The sequence below is a fragment of the Canis lupus genome, chromosome 36 (genome assembly GCF_003254725.2).
Source record: "Canis lupus dingo isolate Sandy chromosome 36, ASM325472v2, whole genome shotgun sequence".
NCBI lineage: Eukaryota > Metazoa > Chordata > Mammalia > Carnivora > Canidae > Canis > Canis lupus.
Window position 1 is genome coordinate 25732598 of NC_064278.1, and position 15688 is coordinate 25748285.

General features: G+C 34.7%; 1 protein-coding gene and 2 long non-coding RNA genes across 7 annotated transcripts in view; 1 reads left to right on the top strand and 2 right to left on the bottom strand.

The window, feature by feature from the left end:
• The window catches only part of PDE1A (phosphodiesterase 1A), a 336045-nt gene that overhangs the window by 274363 nt on the left and 45994 nt on the right, over window positions 1–15688 (bottom strand). The gene's annotated exons all lie outside the window — the stretch shown is intronic.
• LOC118350120 (uncharacterized) lies at window positions 4983–8353 on the bottom strand. Its single transcript, XR_004803382.2, has 3 exons — window positions 7522–8353; window positions 5781–5816; window positions 4983–5019 (listed from the first exon to the last, which is right to left on the bottom strand). It is a non-coding gene; the product is annotated as an uncharacterized LOC118350120 (long non-coding RNA).
• LOC112668212 (uncharacterized) lies at window positions 7888–10358 on the top strand. Its single transcript, XR_003141580.3, has 3 exons — window positions 7888–8079; window positions 8674–8696; window positions 10107–10358. It is a non-coding gene; the product is annotated as an uncharacterized LOC112668212 (long non-coding RNA).

A 15688-nucleotide genomic window follows, 5' to 3' on the forward strand; every position in this document is an offset into this window, starting at 1 on the left:
GGCTCCTCATTTCTTAACAGATAAAATCCAAATCCTTCATATTAAGATAGATAAATTCTAGATCTGAGTTCTTATTTCCATTCTCTCCTAAGTAAAGTGTTTGACATTGATAAATTTATGCCACTTCTCTAAACCTCAGTTCTCATAGACAACTGAGAGATATAAAGAAACAAGTCAGTCCTACAACAGTGAAAGCATAAAAGTGGAAATCTACCAAGTGCATCAGCAAAATAATCAGTGAACCAACCATCTTGACTCGTGGGAGAGGTAAGGATGAAAATGTAACACAATGGGAAGTTGGAAACTTGGAAAAATGAGAAAGAAGGCTTAAAATATTACACAGAGAGTTATGCACTTCGTTTTATCAAACGGTAGGAAGTCATTGAATATTTTTGAGGAAGAGGTAATGCTATTATTCAATTTTCAGGAAGGAGCTCTAGAATAAAGCATCCGAAAAGTATGCACAATTGGTACAGGAGGTACAATGTTTAGAGTTGTAAATCAAGTCAATTTATGAGTTGTATACGAATCAGTTAATTTTTAAATTTAATTTTGTTATGTAATCAATTTATGTACTGTCATTTATTTATTATTTATTTAGAGTTGTAAATCTAACTTCAAAATGAAAAAGGAAAAAGGGAGGACACAATTGGATAAAGGTTTCACACTGGGTCTCCTATGCACAGGTCTCAGCTGTCCTACCATGCATCCGCAAAATTCTTTAGAACTAAGAAGCTGATTTTGCCACTTATTCCCATGTTATATATCCTCCAGAAAGTTTTATAGCTTTTTCTGTCATAAATTAAAGTACTATTCTTCCTCCTAACTAGTTTCTTCTTTCTGCTCATGAGAATCCTTATTTTTGAACTATGCTCTGACTCTACCCTGGCCAGAAAGGACAAAAGATGACTTCTCAGCGTTTGTCTATTCAACTGTTAGGCTCACCAGGCTAAAAGGGCAGCTAGAGATTAAACTGGGAGGGAGAGGTGAAGGAAAAGAAAAGGAAGAAGGAAAATGAAGGATGGGGAGAGATAGAAGGAAAGTTACCAATATCAAAGATGAAAAAGAGGACTCTACAGATTCTACAAACACTAAAAGGATATTAGGGGAATTGCAAAACAAAAACAATAAGGGGGATATTATGAACACCTTTGTGCTCATAAATTTGGCAACCTAAGTGAAAGAGGAAAAATCCTCAAAAAAAAAAAAACTCACATTTAAAAAAATTCACAGCCATTATTAATTAATAAGCTTTGTAAATAAAAACCTCCTCCAAAAGATAACTCTGAATCCAGATGACTTTAATGATGAATTCTATCAGACATTTAAGGAAAAACTAGTAGCTATCTCTCACAAACTATTTCAAAGAAAAAACTTCCCAATTTATTAAGACAAAATTACCTTGATTCCAAAATGAGGCAAAGATAATACAACAAGCAAAGAGAAATGTAGACAAATACCTCTCACAAATATAGACATAAAAATTATGTTAAAATATTATCAATCAAATTGAGCATTATGTAAAAAAAAAAGATAATATATAATAATTAACAGGTGTTTATCCCAGGAAGGGAAGGTTGATTTAATATCTGAAAATCAGTCAACATAATTCACCATATTAATTTAATAAAGGGAAAAAAGCATATGATTATTTTAGTACATACAGTGAAAGTATTTGACAAAATTGATCACTATTTCATTATTAAAAGCTCCCAGAAAACTAGAACTAAAAGAGAATATCCTTAACCCAATTAAGAGCTCCTATGGCTCCATTTAATATCAAACTCAGTAATAAAAGTCTCAATGCTTCCTAGATAAGATCAGAGAAAAGGATCTGTGTTTTCATTATTTTATTTAACATTACACTTTAAATTCAAACCAGTGCAAAAAGGTAAGAAAAAAAATAAAAAGCATACGGAATAGGCAAGAAGTAGAGATACTTTAATTATAGACAAGATAGTATATATAGAAAATCCTAAGAAATCCATAAGAAAGCTATGAAAACTAATAAGTGAATCCAGCAGGTTTCCAATAACTAAGGTCATTATTAAAAAATCAAGTGTATTTCAGTTTTGGGGGGAATAAAAATGTGAAATGAAATTCAGAAAAAGCCACATTCAAAAAGCATAAAAATAAATATGGGAAAAATTTTAGTGAAGACAATTGTTAAGATTTTACACTAAAATTTACAAAATACTCTTGAAAGAAATTAAGCTAGACCTAAATAAATGAAGAGATACACCATTCTTCTCAAAATTGTTAAGATACCAATTCTCTCCAAATTAATCTCTAGATTTAATACAATCCTAATCATAATCCTAACTAGGACTTTTAAAGAAAATTAACAATATAAATTAAATATTTATATCAAAATCCAAAGGACTAGAATAGCTAAAGCAATCCTGAAAAAAGAATAAAATTATAGTACTTAAACTACTTCCTTTCAAATTTTAGTATAAAGCTACAATAATCAAGACAGTGAGATACTGACATAAAGATAGATGTATAGGTTAATGGAGCAGAATAGAAACTTCAGAGACAAACTCATACTTTAATTGGCTTTGGCAAAGTTACCAAGATAATTTAATAGGAAAATGACTGTCTTTCCAAGAAAAGGTGATGGGAAAACTGACTATATGGGGGTGGGGGGAGGAATAAATACCAATCATTACCTCACATCGCACACAAGAAAGTCAGCTCAGGTAACTGTTCCTAAACATAAGAGCTAAAACTAAACTTCTACTTAAAAATTAAGAGAAAAATTTTGTGATATTGGGTGAGTCCCAAAACACAAACTATAAAAGAAAACAATTGGTAAAATAGATTTCATCAAGAGCAGAAACTTCTGGTCAACTAATATTCGATAAAGGAGGAAAGACTATCCATTGGAAGAAAGACAGTCTCTTCAATAAATGGTGCTGGGAAAATTGGACATCCACATGCAGAAGAATGAAACTAGACCACTCTCTTGCACCATACACAAAGATAAACTCAAAATGGATGAAAGATCTAAATGTGAGACAAGATTCCATCAAAATCCTAGAGAAGAACACAGGCAACACCCTTTTTGAACTCTGCCATAGTAACTTCTTGCAAGATACATCCACGAAGGCAAAAGAAACAAAAGCAAAAATGAACTATTGGGACTTCATCAAGATAAGAAGCTTTTGCACAGCAAAGGATACAGTCAACAAAACTAAAAGACAACCTACAGAATGGGAGAAGATATTTGCAAATGACATATCAGATAAAGGGCTAGTTTCCAAGATCTATAAAGAACTTATTAAACTCAACACCAAAGAAACAAACAATCCAATCATGAAATGGGCAAAAGACATGAACAGAAATCTCACAGAGGAAGACATAGACATGGCCAACATGCATATGAGAAAATGCTCTGCATCACTTGCCATCAGGGAAATACAAATCAAAACCACAATGAGATACCACCTCACACCAGCGAGAATGGGGCAAATTAACAAGGCAGGAAACAACAAATGTTGGAGGGGATGCGGAGAAAAGGGAACCCTCTTACACTGTTGGTGGGAATGTGAACTGGTGCAGCCACTCTGGAAAACTGTGTGGAGGTTCCTCAAAGAGTTAAAAATAGACCTGCCCTACGACCCAGCAATTGCACTGTTGGGGATTTACCCCAAAGATATAGATGCAGTGAAACGCTGGGACACCTGCACCCCGATGTTTATAGCAGCAATGTCCCCAATAGCCAAACTGTGGAAGGAGCCTCGGTGTCCAATGAAAGATGAATGGATAAAGAAGATGTGGTTTATGTACACAATGGAATATTACTCAGCTATTAGAAATGACAAATACCCACCATTTGCCTCAACGTGGATGGAACTGGAGGGTATTATGCTGAGTGAAGTAAGTCGGTCGGAGAAGGACAAGCATTATATGTTCTCATTCATTTGGGGAATATAAATAATAGTGAAAGGGAATATAAGGGAAGGGAGAAGAAATGTGTGGGAAATATCAGAAAGGGAGACAGAACGTAAAGACTGCTAACTCTGGGAAACGAACTAGGGGTGGTAGAAGGGGAGAAGGGCGGGGGGTGGGAGTGAATGGGTGACGGGCACTGGGGGTTATTCTGTATGTTAGTAAATTGAACACCAATAAAAAATAAATTAAAAAAATAAAAAATAAAATAAAAAAAAAGAGCAGAAACTTCTGTTTCTTAAAAGACAGTTAATAAAACAAAAAGCTAGCCACAACTACAAAAAGTTTTATTCTGGAATCCACAAATATAACTAACAGCTTTTGTCCAGACTGCATAAAGAATTCTTACAATTTTGTAATAATAAAAAATAATCAAAATTGGACAAAATATTTAAACAGGCACTTCACAAAAGAAAACATATGAATGGCTAATAAGCATATGAAAAGATTTTGAATGATCACTAGTCATTAGGAAAGCATAAATTAAAACCACAATGTGATACTACTACATACTCACCAGAATGGTTAAAATTGAAAAGGTTGAAATAACAAGTGTAACAAAAATACGGAGTAAGTGGAACTCTCACACATTGCTAGTAGAAATATAAAATCATACAGCCACTTTGGAAAGCTATATATCTGTTTCTTATAAAGCTGGATAAATATTAACCATGCAACCTAGTAATTTTACTCCTAGGTTTTACTCAAGGAAAATGAAGACATGTGTCCACACACAAGCTATATGCAAACGTCACAGAAGTATTATTCATAATAGCTAAAAAGTGGAAGCAATCCAAATGTCTGTCAACTTCTGGATGGATAAGAAAAGTTTCTTATACACATAGCATGACATACTACACACCAATAAAAAATAATCAAATATGAATACATGCAACATGGATGAATTTAAAAACATTTGCTTATTAGTAAAAGAAGTAAAATCAGGAGACTACGTACTGCATAATTCCATTTACATAAGGTTCTAGAAAATGAAAAATGGTAAGAACAGAAAGCAGATCTGATTTTACCTGTGGCCAGGGTGGAGAGAGAACAAGTTTGTTGGCCCTGTTCAAGTGTAACAAGACACAAGGAAATTTTTTAGGTTGAGAGAACTATTGGTACATCTTGATGTCATGGTGATTTCATAATTGGAGACATTACAAAATCTCAACAAACTATACACTTAAAATTGGTGGAATTTATAAGTAAACAAAACAGAGGAAAGAGTCTCTATACTAAGGCAAATATCACTATATTGTGTCACAGGTCCCAGTCATGGCCTCTCTTCTCCACAAGGAAGTGCCATTTATACATACCAGGAATAAAAAGGCAGGGACCCCCCCATCCATTCTCTACACAATTTAAATGGGTCTTACAAGACTCTTACAAGACCTTACCCACTTATACTTTTTTTCCCCCAAAGATTCTGAATGTGAGGACTGTGTCACAGTAATAATTCTCTCAATACCTAATTTTCAATGTTCAGTTTAACTCAATTCTCCACATATCATTGAACAGTTAGTTACTCTCTGTCTGGGGTTATTATAGGAATAGCTATTTAACAATTAACAAGAAGACAGTCCTTCTTTCTGGAAACTTAAAAGTTTAGTGAAAGAGAAAAGTATCCACAAAACAGCAAGTAGGAAATATAGATAGATATATTCACGAAGTGAAGAGAGTTTCTATTGTGTTATAAAGCACTTAGAATAAGAGGTTTTTGCACATGGCACATTAGGCTCAACCCAGTGGAAGGTGACATTTGACTGCACATTTTTATAGAGATACTATGACTATTTTGATATAGCGATTTGTTTTTCATGAATTACCTTGTCTGATTTCCAAGTGATTTTTGTTCTTGAGTGCTGCATGTAGGTGGAATAACATTTCAGTTAAAATTATATATACACTTATCTAAAAAACAGAAGGTAGGCAAATGACAATCTTCACAATTTAGTGAACTAAATTTTCTAAGCGGTTTCATGGAAATCAACTTGCTTTCTAGACCAATACATTTAGATTCAGAGCAAAAATATTCTCTAAAACCACCAGCTATAATCCACAGTCATGGGGTTTGGAACAATGATAAAAATTATAATGAAGAAATGCCTTTCAGTAATTATTCACTGAAGAAAAGAGATAACATGCCACAAAGGTAATACATGTCAGGCAGATGAGAAAACATGAGCAAGAAACTTTGCCTAAGCTTACAGAAATGACCTCATCTAGTCCCACAACCATCAGAAGTCCCCAGAACTCTTAATTCCACAGTATAATTATTGGCTGTTATCCAGGAAGAATAACTGAAATAAAACAAAAGAAAGAGCTCCCTTTAATCTGAATCGTGACTTTTCAGATCTGGACTAAAATGAGACTAGCCTTTGAGTATAGGATAGAAAAGTGTTTTCTTCTCCAAGATATGCCAACCTAATTCTTGATACACATGAAGATGTTATGTACTGTTCCCTACTAAGTTGTACTGTACTCTGAGAAAAGAACTTTTTAAGTTGCCATTTGCTTCTTTTTTAAGAATACTTTTTTTGTTGAAAATTTTTTTTCAACAGGAAAGAAATTATCACACTGTTCAGTGTTCCAACTCTTTAGTGAATATCAATAAGAAAGTCAATGGCTCAGCAATGTGATTGCAAAAAGAGTTTCATGAGACACTCTTCTCAAACTTATCTTAAAATCTATTTTAGAACTTAGAAAGACTTCTTTAACATAAAAACTTATCTTTAGTATCCAGATCTATAAGCTTCCTCAATACAAGCAATTGATTAATGCATTAATATTGTGTACCTATTTTGTGCAAAGTGATAAATAAGAATATAGACATATATTTACTTGGATCTATATATTTTACTATCATGAAAATTTTATTCCTTCACTTTGCTTAGGAGAGGCTCTTTCCTGAATGGGGAAAAATGTCTTTGTAAACATTTCTATCAAAGAAAAGGACCAATAGGAATGTTTCACATCATGTACACAGCAAGGTAACTTATTCAATTCTCTAAAGGTTGGAAAAGTAATTTGCTGAAGGAGCCAAATGTTGCCCTAGACACGATAGTGCCCAGACTTTGGGGTCCAACAAAATGCACTAGAATTGAATTTTTATTCCATTCATAATTAATCATTTGATCTTAAGCAAGCTACTTAACTTTCTGAATCCTGGCCTTATTATTTATAAAATGTACATCCTCTTTTGAAGGATCTTATGAAAATTCAATGAGATTATTATGAAGCACAAAGCAGTTGCTTCATTAGGTTAGTTCTTTTGGTGACATAGGAAGGATGTATAAAGTTACTGCTTTTCCTCAATAAGACAGAAAAAGGAAATTATAGAATATGAGAACAATTACATATACATATACCGTAATGAGATTCTTTGGTTTGCTTATTATTAAAAAAAAAATGGAAGAGGATGACCAGGAATTGCCCAAAGTGATGCTATTTTGTCTTATTTACATGAAGACAACATGGAATTCCAAGAGAAAAATAAAAGACAGTGATGTGGACAACTGGGTTCAGGCATACAGAAATAGATTCCCTCATAAAGGGGAAGATATGTACCTTTGCAATTTCTCCCAACTAGAAATGGACAATATCTTATAGAAAAAGGTCAGTATTGCTGGCTATCACTCTGGAGTACTCTTAAAACAGCCCTTGGATGGCTTCTTCTCCAGCCCCAAGGACTTGTCTATAGCTTCTCAGAAAGGAAACTAAAAGCTTAGATTCTTTAAGAAGCTAAAAGAGGGTTGTCTCGCTGACTCAGTTAGTAGAGCATGTGACTCTTGATCTTGGGATTGGAGCCCTACATCGAGTGTAGAGATTATTTAAGAAGGAAATCTTAAAAAAGAAGAAGAAGAAGAAGCCAAATGAGAATATAGAACTTTCTCCTACTTCAATAAGCATGACAATTGGTTCCAGGAATGGAATGACTTCCACATCATCAATGCCAAGGTGACATCCCAGAAAAAAGATCAAGATAAGCAGCAACAAATGTAGATGGAGGCCACTAGGTGTCTGAACCTTGATTAGTACCACTGAGCAAGACAAGACAGGGCAGGAGAACATGTAAACTGAGACAGGATTTGTAAACCAAGAAACTCCAAAGGGCTGGAAATTGGGGTCAGGCTATATTGTTTTATCATTTCCATGATAACTTTGATATTTTGTATTACCAACACATCCTAGGAAAGCTAAAGTTACATGTTTTTTGTGGCTGAAATTATTTTATATCCTTTAGAAAAAAAATACTGGCTAGTCACTTTTTCTTCTATTATTTTACAAGTACCACAAAATGCTTTCCCAAATGTACTAGATCCTTTTCTTAACTTAATGAAGTTAGGGTAAAATTCCATTTTGTTTAACTTACTAAAAGTGTTTTATGAGCTTCCTCAGACTATATATTTAGTAAAGAGTATTATGAATGGAAGTAACGCTTTTTTAAATCCTTAAATGTTTGCTTCCTAAAATGTTATATAATAATATTTCTGATAATTCAGTTTTAACAGTGTTAATTCACTTTAGATGACACGTAAAAGTACTAAAGAGGTAGGATGCTCTACCTCTTGGTGTATTTAAGGTCGCAAGATAAAAGAACCAATTTTCTTATTTTGTCATCAAAAGAGCACAGTAAAAGTTAAATTTCATTCATGAGCTCAATAGAAACACTAATATTGAATAGGCTATTCTAATATTGTGACAAATTTTCTTTTAAAGGCAAAATATTGGACAACAAACGTGTAAGTTCTATATCTACAGGTTGATGAACTATTAATTAGCATGAATTATATTTGTTACAATTAGTGTTACCCATTTTAAGGCTGCATTCATAAGGTGCACATTATTTTGACTAATACGTAGCACACTGTTATGCTGACTAGGGCATCTTATTTTACTAAGTTTCAAAGTTAACCCTAATTTAATAAAACTAATTCAGAATATTGCAATGTAGCAAAGGTGAAATCAAACACCAGAACTGAGTAGCTTATATTTTTCTAATTTTTAGCGATCCAGTTATTTCAAAAGAGACGTGGGCCAACTTACCAAAAGAATGAAGATCTAGGATCAGAATATTTTAACATGAAAATGAGAATGTCAATAATAAAAATGATCAAGAAGTAGGGATTACATAGGGAAGTTTCAATTCTTAATATGGCTAAAGCTTTGTGAACAAAACATAGCTCTAAGCTTCCAGCTGAGGTAAAGAGGGAGATATTATGCATTTTACACAACTCATTTCATCTCATAAAAGGAGATACATATTTAAATTCTGTTAGGAATTTGTCACATGGGTTATTATATAAAGACAGCAAAGAACAAAATAAATGGCATAATAATTCAAAGGCATGAATCTATTTCCATCACTTTAAAAGAACATCAATAAAAAGCCAATCATAGAATGTTGAGGTTCTTTAGTAGTAATTGCACTTCAGGATAATTCAAACCGATTCATATGTGTAGCTTTCTGATAATCTGACACATGCTGAGGATTGAGGATAAAAAATGTAGAGCGGTTAGCATTTCTCCGATTGTAATTTTTATTATATCCACTAGCATTTATTGATTATAATAGCTGTCATTAATTGACTGCTGGGCACCAGTGACAGTGCCAGCTGCTTTAAATATGTGACAATTTAATTCTCATAAAATCCATTTTCCTCCAGACAGTTGAGAAAATAAGACTCAAAAGGGTGAAGGGATATACCTTGAGTCACAGTAAATAGTGAAATTGAGATACGAATCCCAATGTTTTTCATTTCAAAGACCATTCAACCCACATCATCCTGCCTCCCCATCTGATAATTGCCACATTCTAGAAGACAGTGCACAGGGCTGAACATTAACTAACACTTGCTTAAAACTTTATGGGCATTTCAAACATGTAGTTTCATTTCACAGAACTACTCCTAGAAGTAGAGAGCACTATTAGAGTAATGTCCAATTTACAGATAAGAGAATCATAGCCCCATAAAGCCCAAGGTTGCATATTTACTGTGAAATGAATAAAGACTTATTCAAGACTTAGAAATCCAAAGCCCGTCCATGCTTTTGACAGAAGCTATACGGCATAGTTCAAACTCCAGTCACAAAAAAATCATCCAGTCAATGCACGGGTCCTCTGTGGTGAAGTAAAGTCTCTCTTCTCTAAGTACCAGGTACACAGAAGGAAAAGATGAGGTTTTGTTGCAGAAGCCATGGAGCTTGACTCATATTCTTGCCATGACAAAGGACAGCTTCCCTTCAACATGGAGGAGGACTAAAGAACACCTGCAAGCAGGGTTGAAATTAATCTCAAAAAGAAGCTGTTCAAACCAATATAAGTGAAGCCTAAAAATAATTCTTTACTAAATTCCTGTTTCTTTTGACTACTAGAAAATAAAACAAACAACTTTAAAGAGAAATTTCCTTGTTGGTCTATACTTGCTACAATTCGCAAAACATCAAGGGCATTTTATAAATTCTGGACAATCTTGTTCAATTCATTAATGAAACAAATATCCATTGGGTACTACTACGAGTCAAGCACTGGGTTAATTACTCTCCTTTCACAAAAAAAAAAAAAAAAAAAAAAAAAAACCCAAGTTCTTTCTAATTATGACAGATTGGCAGTAGATGCCTGGAGCAGTACAGATCATGCCCAGCCTCAGTGGGAAAGGGTGATAGGACAGATTAACGACGTCTGATATGTGGTGAGAAAGAGAATGTCTCTGTGCATGCGACATGTATACAACTCCCATTTCAGGGGCATTCCTGTGTGTCCTGTTATTACCCCAAGTCATTTATCTCTGCAAATTCCTTTTTCTCAAAGCCAAGTGAAAATGGGAAAATCACAACACAGGTCCAAATATGGTACCTGGACTCATTATGTCTGTATGCAATTGCTAGTGCATTTGTCGCACTGTTTGTGGAAAAATTAGTGCAATTCCTCGGCCTTTTCTTAGCTTGGAAAAGTTGGCCTTTTCCTACATAACGTCTCATGTCTTGGTTCTCATGTAGAGGCTACTAAAGCAAACACATCACATCTCTTCTCCTACAAGAAATAAAGGAGCCATGAATTTAGCTTAGAACTTTTCAAAAGTTATTGGCCCCGGGTCTGGCCTTTGCCAACTTGACTACCACAACATTTTCTTGTTCAAACTAAAATTACAGGGATCCCTGGGTGGCGCAGCGGTTTGGCGCCTGCCTTTGGCCCAGGGCGCGATCCCCGCAGACCCGGGGTTGAGTCCCACGTCGGGCTCCCGGTGCATGGAGCCTGCTTCTCCCTCTGCCTGTGTCTCTGCCTCTCTCTCTCTCTCTCTCTCTCTCTCTGTGACTATCATAAATAAATAAAAATTTTAAAAAAATCAAACTAAAATTACAATGTCACAATGTCTGATAAACGACTCCTTTCCTGTTGTGTTATTTTATAACAGGGAATATGTGCCATCTTACTCCAAAACACAGCGGTTTTGACTGATGAGGCTTCCTTTAACTTGAAGTTACTGAATCCACACATATGTATTACTTCCTACTGATGCCTTTTAGTTAGGAAAGAGGATGAAAAATGAAAGCCTTAAGTACTTCAAACTCAAAAAGATGTCAGTGTTAATTCTAGTAAAGGATAATCCTTTCAGATCATGTTTACAGGATAGTCTATAGAGGAAGTGTTAGATTTTCTTAGACAAACTCAAAGCATGAAGGGTGAACATCACTTTTGTAAAAAAAAAAAAAAAAAATTAGCAATTGTAGGCAATTTAAAGGATGCACGAAAGCCATATTCCTGTCTTTACATTACTCCTACTTGAACATTCATCCAAAAGGTAGTTATGTTGACAGCTTACCACGCTAGCAATCATAACAATTCTTAGATAAATTTGGGCTTTACAAGTGATATTGAAATGTGAAAGCTCTAATTCAACCTCTAATTGACAGAATCATTAGTGTCAAATTTGCAGATGTAATTTTACACTTTTATACATAAAAAGGAACAAGAAGGAAGGAAGGAAGGAAGGAAGGAAGGAAGGAAGGAAGGAAGGAAGGAAGGAAAGAAAGAAAGAAAGAAAGAAAGAAAGAAAGAAAGAAAGAAAGAAAGAAAGAAAGAAAGAAAGACGGGATCCCTGGGTGGCGCAGTGGTTTGGCGCCTGCCTTTGGCCCAGGGCGCGATCCTGGAGACCCAGGATCGAATCCCACATCGGGCTCCTGGTGCATGGAGCCTGCTTCTCCCTCTGCCTGTGTCTCTGCCTCTCTCTCTCTCTGTGACTATCATAAATAAATAAAAATTTAAAAAAAAAAAAAAAAAAAAAAAAAAAAGAAAGAAAGAAAGAAAGAAAGAAGCAAGCAGACAGGCCGACTTAGGACATATGACTGATTTAGATCTGTCCTCAAAGGATGAAGTGTACATCCTGGCACAACTTTACAGACTGGCACAACACTAGAGACTGAAAAGAATACAAAGAAAAGATAAATATACGTTGCATTTCAGTGTTTATCATACTTTGAATTTTTAAATAAATATTCATTGCACACATAATAAGCTATAAATCACGTATGCTAGAAATAATCATTGTTGATATATATATATATAATACTTTGCAGCATTCTTTCTTGTTTGTATTTATTACACTATCAGAGGTCCTTGAAATAAGCTTTTATCACAGAAGTCTTTTTTTTTTTTAAAGATTTTATTTATTCATTCATGAGAGACACAGAGAGAAAGAGGCAGAGACACAGGCAGAGGGAGAAGCAGGCTCCATGCAGGGAGCCTGATGTGGGACTCGATCCCGGGCCTCCAGGATCATGCCCCGGGCTGAAGGCAGGCACTAAACCGCTGAGCCACGTCTTTTGATTCCTTTATGTACATAGGGAAGAAAGGCAATGTAACCTTCTATATAAAATTAACAGTGTTGCCTAAATATGAATTCTGTCCTATTGTCATTGGTAAGCTGGCTAAAATGATTCTATTACATCTGTTTCATACAGAGAACATAACTTCTTAAAAAGCATAGTATAAATTATTTTTCCCTCTCAGTTACAAGGAACTATTGCAATTAAACATTCAGCACCATTATGCTGAAGAATAATAACTAGAAAACAAAAAAAGACCTTTACTGGCTTGACCATCAATAGCATTTACATGTATGACAGCTAAGGCAAAGAAAAGTTCATCAAAATACTAATAACTTTCCATCAAAGAGAATCTAATATCATATCCACACACACATCCCTACTGCAATAGCAAAAATCGACTATAACGTGTGAGGTCGAGCAATAGTTATTCTATTCAACACATAAGACAGAATGGTGCCAGTTGCTGCACCTTGAAGCTGCACATGGCAATTCAAGTCCACAGCCCAAGAGCAAAAGCAAAAGACCTATTAGAGCTAGCCACCTTCATGTAGGGCCTCCTGAAAAAGAGTCGGTTAGCAGAACCAGAAATACTTTCTCTTGCGCGTGCAAGCCCACACACATTTCCTAATATAAAAAGATGGTTGATGGAAAGAAGGAAGTCACTTTTTAGGGAAATCTGTATTCATGGAGAGGATATGCCTTCTTTTCTTTCCCTGATACAGCCATCACCTGTACTTTGCAGTAACTTGGGGACAATTGGCCTGTCCTGTCCTTTCCCCAAGATTCAACATCAGAGCATTTGATGTCAGTTAGGAAGATGGGGTGAGCAGTTGCTTAAGTAGAAACAGTCATTCCTTCTAACTTTTGCCCTTGGAGTTGAGGGAAAATACTTTTAAACTGAATATAAGACTAACAATTTTAAATACACAAGATCACATCTTAAAAAACACAAAGATATTAATTCAATCACCAGAGTGACTGAGAAATTTTGAATGAGGCTAATATTTTGTGAAGGGGCCATAACCTTGAGTGAAAAAAGAGGTGTTAATAATATAATCAGAGACAATAATAGAATAAAATGTTCTGTTTAGACCTCAAGAAATACATGTTCCTTTATTACTAAAATTATAATAATAAATAATAATATCATGGCCTCTCATATGTTTAGATATATATGTACATCTATCCATCTAAACTTTTTCCACTAGAATATAAGATCCATGAAAGCCAAAATTTGTGTGTTTACAGATTCAAATGTCTTTTTACGTGTGTTACTGTTTATATTCTCAGCATCTAGTGCAGTATCTGGCATGTAGTAGGTAGTCAGTAAATATCTATTGGATTAATTGGATACATAAATATAACCACCATTTGTTCAAATGCTCAGTAATTGTCAAAGTAGTTTTTTAAGCACTTGTCATATGCTGTTTTATTTATTGCTTGTAAAAAATGCTGTTATCATTTAATAGATAATAGATAGCCCCATTTAATAGATAAGGAAACGAAGACCAGGGATAAATTATCTTTTCTTGGCCACTCAGTTCCATCAAGGGGTAGCATGCTTCACACTCAGGTCCATCTGATCCTAAAGTCAATGCTCTTAGACACCAAATGGATCCCTCTGGCCAGGAGTATGTGATTTTTTTCGTTCTGATTCACCCTCACTTCCCAGAGCACACATTGGGGCCATGTGCTACCTGCTGTGGGGGCAAGATCTAAAAGTATAGAGAAGGGATTGGATCAATGTGAGTGCTTTTCCGTGACTTCTCCCACATACTCACATCTCCTGTGTTTTAGGATCCCCCTCAGACACTAGCTATTTCCACAATCTGTGGTGCTTGCTTTGAGTCAGGCCCTTCCTTTGCAAGGATGAAAATTTCTGTACCATAAATTCTTCTATGTTTCTCCACAATGATCAAATAAGCGTTTAACCATTTTGAGTTAGTGAAAATTCTTTCCTTTTTTTCTATAGTTAGAATGAAACATTTTCAGCATTTGGGAGGTGTTTTCCTTTTTTTTTTTTTTTTTCACTCTTTGGCATTTAGAAGGTTTCTTTTTTATCTAGTTCATTTCAGATTTGAGAGTCAAATATTAGAGCTACCAAAACAAAATGGACTCCATCAGGATGCTAGTGAGCTCCTCACAAATGTGAGGTATTTAAGCAGAAGTTGGATGATAGAGATGCTCAATTAGGCATTCCTATCTCAGCTACAGAACTAGAGATGTAAGATCTTTCGATCCTGAGGCCCCCTAAAATCCAAGAAATAGTCTCTGTCTTGCTTGCCTTCACTACCTATTCACAAGAAAGTAGAATTTACACACAGTTACTACATTTTCTTATTAACACTCTACACCATTAACTACAACTTCCAGTCTGGCAAAACCAACAAGGTACAATGACAAAATAGTCATTCTACTAACTGCAGAAAGCTAAAAGTATAGATTTAAAAAATAAACCCCTTAGGGTTTATAAAATTCACATAACTTTTAGGTCAATATCTGCTCTTTAGTCTGCTATAAGATGAAACCATAGATCAGTACTGAGGAGAGCTTTTAATTCCAAAGAACTTTATCTCAATTTGACCAATCTAATCTAATTGTAAAAAAAAAAAAAAAAAAAAAAAGTTTAAATAGTTTAAATGTAGGTTTTTAAAGTTACCATTTTCATTTATTGGAAAAAATAAAGCTCACATGTTTCATCAAAATGTTTCATCAAATCCAAAATGTTGGGGATTTCTGGCTATGGAGTAGTAAAAAAATTAAAAATATTCTTCACATGGTGCAGCTACTGTAGGAAAGAGTATGGAGGTTCCTCAAAAAGTTAAAAAATAGAACTATCAAAAAAAAAAAATAGAACTATCCTACATTCCAGCAATCATACTACTGGGTATTTACCCCCCAAAAT